The sequence below is a fragment of the Macaca thibetana genome, chromosome 20 (genome assembly GCF_024542745.1).
Source record: "Macaca thibetana thibetana isolate TM-01 chromosome 20, ASM2454274v1, whole genome shotgun sequence".
Classification (NCBI taxonomy): Eukaryota; Metazoa; Chordata; class Mammalia; order Primates; family Cercopithecidae; genus Macaca; species Macaca thibetana.
The window spans coordinates 67030209-67036212 of record NC_065597.1 but is presented as its reverse complement, the minus strand read 5'-3'; the positions used below and the strand labels follow the sequence as shown (position 1 = coordinate 67036212).

The 6004-nt window shown below is 49.8% G+C and overlaps 2 protein-coding genes across 2 annotated transcripts in view; one reads left to right on the top strand and one right to left on the bottom strand.

The window, feature by feature from the left end:
- The window catches only part of TMEM114 (transmembrane protein 114), a 996508-nt gene that overhangs the window by 107378 nt on the left and 883126 nt on the right, over nt 1-6004 (bottom strand). The gene's annotated exons all lie outside the window — the stretch shown is intronic.
- The window catches only part of PMM2 (phosphomannomutase 2), a 278683-nt gene that overhangs the window by 106563 nt on the left and 166116 nt on the right, over nt 1-6004 (top strand). The window lies entirely within an intron of this gene.

Below are 6004 nucleotides of genomic sequence, written 5' to 3'. Positions count from 1 at the left end.
GCATGTACCTTAGACGACCCAAGATGGTTTTCTGGGGTCTGTCCCTGCCGCCCACTTGCAGCCAGAGAAGGTTGTTGGCGTGGGCTGGGGGCCACTTTAGTGACTTGTTTCTCATGGTTGTGATACGTGCTCCAGGGTCAAGGCAAGTCACGTTCCTTCTCAGCTCAGTTCCACCCAGGTCAGTCATTTCAGCTGTGTGCTTCACTTGGGGTTGCAGCCCTGGCTGTGAGGTGGATTCTTGTACTGCCCTGTGTCAGCTGTTCACGGATGGGTTGACTACCATTGCCACTATTGCCATCGTATCTCTGCTCGGCACAAAAGCCTCATTTCCTCGCAGGGTTGGGTATGCTCCACCCCGTCCCTCTGGCGAGGGCCCCCTGAGAAGGAAGGGGCAGGAGCTGGCGCCAGGAATGGCCTGGCAGCGGCCTTTGTATTTAATTTTAACTCTTTCTCACCCCAATCAGGTACATTTGGAATAAACCTAAGAGCCACTCTTCGGGGTCACATGCAGCCGACCGGGGTTTGTGCAGTGATCTTCCTCGGAGGTATTCCCTTCAGCCTGGGCTCATTTTCCCTCCGCCCCTTGTTCTCTCCATCTTATCACGTGTGCTCATGTCTGTCTATCTGGTTTTTTTTATCTTCTCCATCTGTGCCTCTCCTCCCATCTCTACCACCCCTTCCTGTCATTCTCTATGTCCCACTGTCTCTCCTTCTCTCTAGTTTCGGTCCCATCTTCCTGCTACCCTTGGCCCTCCCTGCAGCCCCTTCCCCTGTCTTGCTACTGCTGCACACTTTGCACCAGGGCCTGGCATGGCCCCTTTCTGCCTCCCTCGCAGCTCAGGTTTGCTGGCTTCTCCATGCACTGTCCCTGCCCACACTCGCTTCTCCCCAAGCACCCAGGTTCCATCCCCAGGCCCATCATACCCCTGGCACTGGCTAATCCCTGATGCCAGGGGCCAGGCACTTGCAAGTCTAACTTCATTTCATCTTCCCAAGAAATTTAGGAGGTCCACAGCCTTGTGATACCCACATTACAGCAGAGAAGACTGAGGTCCAAAAAGGAAAAAGTCTCCATGAGGTCAGGGACCTTGTTTGTCTTAAATATCACTACATCCCTGGTGTATGGTCTGGCAAACAGATGCTCAACATGTATTGTTGAATGATTTGCTAATATAAGTTACTAATTAGGGCATTGTTTCTTATTTGTGAGTGATTTTTCCTCCAGGAACATTTGGCAGTGTGGGGAGACATTTTTGGTGGTCACAGGTAGAGGAGACGTGCCACCAGTATCCAGTGGGTGAGGCCAGGGATGCTGCTGAACATCCTATAATGTGCTAATGCATGGAACAGCCCCCACGACACAAAAGGATCAGCCCAAAATGTGAGTCGCACCGAGGCAGAGAAATCCTGACTTGGAAGAAGAAAGCCGAGTACTTTAGGGAAGAACACATGGGTCTCGGCTGAACCTGTAGTGCAGAGCATGCAGGAGAGTGACCTCGTCCTGCCCCTCTGGGAGCAAGAAGAAAACCTACGCATGTATGTTATTACACATCTTCAAAGAACCTAAAAGGCAGAGGTGATGCCTATTTTACATATGAGAAATCCAAAATTCAGAGAGGTTAAGCAACTTGCCCAACATCACACAGCCACCAAGGGCAGAGTCAGGTTTAGAGCTCATGTCCACCCATGTCCATCTGACTCCCGAGCCTTTGCTCTTCCCACGTTCCCACTGTGTAGTCCCTAGACCAGTAGCAGCATCTGTGGCATCACCTGGATGCTGGTTAGAAATGCAATATCAGGCTAAGTGTATTGGCTCGCTCCTGCAATCCCAGTAATTTGGGAGGCCAAGCCAAGAGGATCAGTTGAGGCCAGGAGTTCGACCAGACTGGATAACACAGCAAGACTCCATCTCTACTAAAAATTAAACAGCCAATTAGCCTGGCGTGGTGGTGTGTACCTGCGATTTCAGCTACTTGGGAGGCCAAGGCAGGAGAATCATTTGAACCCAGGAGGCGAAGATTGCAGTGAGCCAAGATCATGCCACTGCCCTCCAGCCTGGATAACAGAGCGAGCCTCTGTCTCAAAAAACAAAATTAGGCCGGGCGCGGTGGCTCAAGCCTGTAATCCCAGCACTTTGGGAGGCCGAGACGGGCGGATCACGAGGTCAGGAGATCGAGACCATCCTGGGTAACACAGTGAAACCCCGTCTCTACTAAAAATACAAAAACTTAGCCGGGCGAGGTGGCAGGCGCCTGTAGTCCCAGCTACTCGGGAGGCTGAGGCAGGAGAATGGTGTGAATCCGGGAGGCGGAGCTTGCAGTGAGCTGAGATCCGGCCACTGCACTCCAGCCTGGGTGACAGAGCGAGACTCCGTCTCAAAAAATAAAAAATTAACCAGGCAAGAGACCAGGCGTGGTGGCTCACACCTCTCATCCCAGCACTTTGGGAGGCCAAGGCAGGTGGATCACCTGAAGTCAGGAGTTCGAGACCAGCCTGGCCAACATGGTGAAACCCTGCCTCTACTAAAAATACAAAATTAGCCGGGTGTGGCAGCTCATGCCTGTAATCCCAGCTACTTGGGAGGCTAAGACAGGAGAATCACTTGAACCCGGGAGGCAGAGGTTGCAGGAGCCGAGATCACGCCATTGCACTCCAGCCTGGGCAAAAAGAGCAAAACTCTGTCTCAAAAAAAAAAAAGAGCCAGGCGTAGTGGCTCACACCTGTCCAGCTGCTTGGGAGGCAAGGGGAAAGGATTGCTTGAGCCTAAGAACTTCAGGCTGCAGTGAGCCATGACTGCACCATTGCACTCTGGCCTGGGCAACAGAGAGAGATCCTATCTCCAAAAAAGAAAAAAAGTATCAGGCCTCAGCTCAGGACCTGATTCTGAATCTGCATCTCGACAAGACACCAGGTGATTTGTGTGCACAGTAGTTGAAGCTCTGGGGCCTACCGCATAGCCCTCAACCTATTGCTGTTTTCTAAAATGCCTGCACACACTCCTTTCCTGACAAACTTGCCATCATGGAGCAGAGTTGCAGATCACGACGGGGAATATTAATAATGAGTCTTCAAATCAGAACCCCACTAGACGGAGCCACCAGCTGGCAATACGTCAGCACTAACGGTGACAATTTCCTAGCACTCCTGGGGACAAGCCCATAAATGTAATTGGCACCAAGCAATAGAGTTGTCACGGCTTTCACCTGGCGTATTAGGGCAAACTGCTTTTATGTCTAAACCACTCGGCCTGAAAGCTTCCTCTAAGTAGAGCCTGGAATTAATCTTGATCCACTGTAATTCAGAGTATCATCAGATTTTCATTTCCCAGAGTGCAAGCGCGCCCCCATTGCCATGTGTTATGGCCTTGTTTGCGCCTCTACAAGTGTTTGTTTGGCAGCGATACTTCAGAATCACCAAACCATGGGGATGTTCTGCTAGGTAATTAGCCCAGGCCAGTGGACTCAATTTTTTTTTTTTTTTTTTTTTGGACACATTCTAACATTTTCAGAAAAATATATGGCGCGAGGAGGGGACTTGGCTGTTCAGCTGCAGCCTGCTTGGGAAAGAACTGTTAAAACCAACAAGGCCAGCACGGTGGCTCACACCTGTAATCCCAGCCTTTGGGAGGCCGAGGTGGGCCGATCACTTGAGGTCAGGAATTTGAGACCAGCCTGGCCAACATGGTGAAACCCTGTCTCTACTAAAAATGCAACAATTAGCTGGGCACAGTGGTGCGCCCCTGTAGTCCCAGCTACTTGGGAGGCTGAGACAGGAGAATCGCTTGAACCTGGGAGGCGGAGGAGGTTGCAGTGAGCCAAGATCGCACCACTGCACTCCAGCCTGGGCAACAGACTGAGGGAGAAAAAAAAAAACTTGGTACGATAATTATCCATCCTTCACCAGATCATGAGTTCCGGGATGACAGGGCTGGCATCATATTCATTGCCCAGCCTGACCCTCTCAGCCATTCTGCAAGCACTTTCCATATGCTGGATATTTATAAGGTATTGGGGAGGCAGCAGGGAGCCAGGCATTCCACCTGTCTGTCCTCAAAGAGCCTACATTCTAGAGGAGGCAACCTGCAATAAACAAATAAACGCAAAATATAATGTCAGGTAGTGTAAAGAACCACAGTCCAAAAGCTAGAAGTGAGGCAAAAAGGTGGCTGTGTGCTACAGCCCTTAGGACAGTGCAGCACCTGTGAACACAGTTGATTAGGGTGCAAGGATTTTTTTTTTCTTTTTTTTTTTTTTTTTTTTGGTTTTTTGTTTTTGTTTTTTGGGGAGTTTTTTTTTGTTTTTGTTTTTTAAGACAGCGTCTTACCTTGTTACCCAGGCTGTGGAGTGCAGCGGCGTGATCTTGGCTCACTGCAGCCTTGACCTCCTGGGCTCAAGCGATCCTCCCGCCTCAGCCCCCCAGGTAGCTGGGATTACAGGCACATGACACCATACCTAGCCAACTTTTTGGTATTTTTTTTTGTAGAGACAGGGTCTCACTATGTTGCCCAGGCTGGTCTCGAACTCCTGAGCACAAGCCATCCTCCCACCTCAGCCTCCCAAAGTGCTAGGATTATAAGTGTGAGCCACCACACCTGGCCACATTTTTCATTTCTATCGAACTGAAACCATGTGATGCTATTCTTTTCTATCTAGTAGGAAGATCACCCCCAGGGGTACAGTGATTTTGCCCTGTAGCACATTAACCGACTTTACATGTAACATGGCTTGTTTGTTTGTTTGTTTGTTTTGAGATGGAGTCTCGCTCTGTTGCCCAGGCTGGAGTGCATTGGCGCTATCTTGGCTCACTGCAACCTCTGCCATCTGGATTCAAGCAATTCTCGTGCCTCAGCCTCCCGAGCTGGGACTACAAGCTCACACCACCACACCTGGCTAATTTTTGTGTTTTTTTAGTAGAGATGGAGTTTCACCATGTTGGCCAGGCTGGTCTCAAACTCCAGACCTCAAGTGATCCACCTGCCTCGGCCTCCCAAAGTGCTTGGATTACAGGTGTGACCCACCGCACCCAGCATAATATGGCAATTTTATCTCCTCATTTTTCCTACTTCCTAGAAGAATCCCAGTTTTTCGAATTCTCGTTGGAGCCAGCTTTGTCATTCTGCCTAGGCCCTCATTAGTAAAGTAAATATGAATTTTAATACATAGTCACTATTGACTTTAAGGTAATTATGTTTTAATGGTTTGAAAATTATAGCCTTGGCAGTGTTGGTAAGTACTAGAAAGAACAATAGAGCCATCGGGGGCTGGAAGAGCATGAATGAGGTCAGTAGCTGCTTCAGGTGGAGTGACTGGGCCAGCAAGTGGGCAAGTCGTGGAGGAGAAGGAAGAGCTGTGCTGAGTGGCTGAGCAGATGAGTGAATGGAAACCCAGAGCTACCAGGGCTCTGGACTCTGGCCCAACCAGTGGGGAAGACAGGTGCAGAGTTTGGTCTTGGCTTCAAGTCTCCCAAAGAGTCTGGAGGTCACGTTCTTCTCACCCAAGTTCCACGGCTTGAGGGAAGCAGGGTCCTCAGGCACCTTGCGTCCCTGCTGGCCCCCCGGCAGGATTCTCACCACAAGGTGGTGCCCCAGCCTCATGAATCCAGGGCCAGATGTGCCAGAAAGGAATCTAAGGTAACCATCAGTCCTGGCAGCCATGCCAAAGTGTGGGTGACTTTCAGGGGACCCTAATTAACCTGCTATACAATATACAGCAGCACATGAGTTCTGATGGCCGCCAGTACCCAGCTAGCCCCAAACCCGAATTCAGACAAAATCCACCTTTATTAAGCCCTTACCATTGATCTCATTTATCTGCCCAGCAACTTTGTACTCATTTTATTCTACTTTATTTTATCATTATTGTATTTTTGTAGAGACAGGGTCTCACTATATTGACCAGGATGATTTTGAACTCCTGGCCTCAAGCAATCCTTCCACTTCGGCCTCTCAAAATGCTGGAATTACAGGCTTGAGTCACTGTACCCAGCCTCCTGTACCCATTTTAGA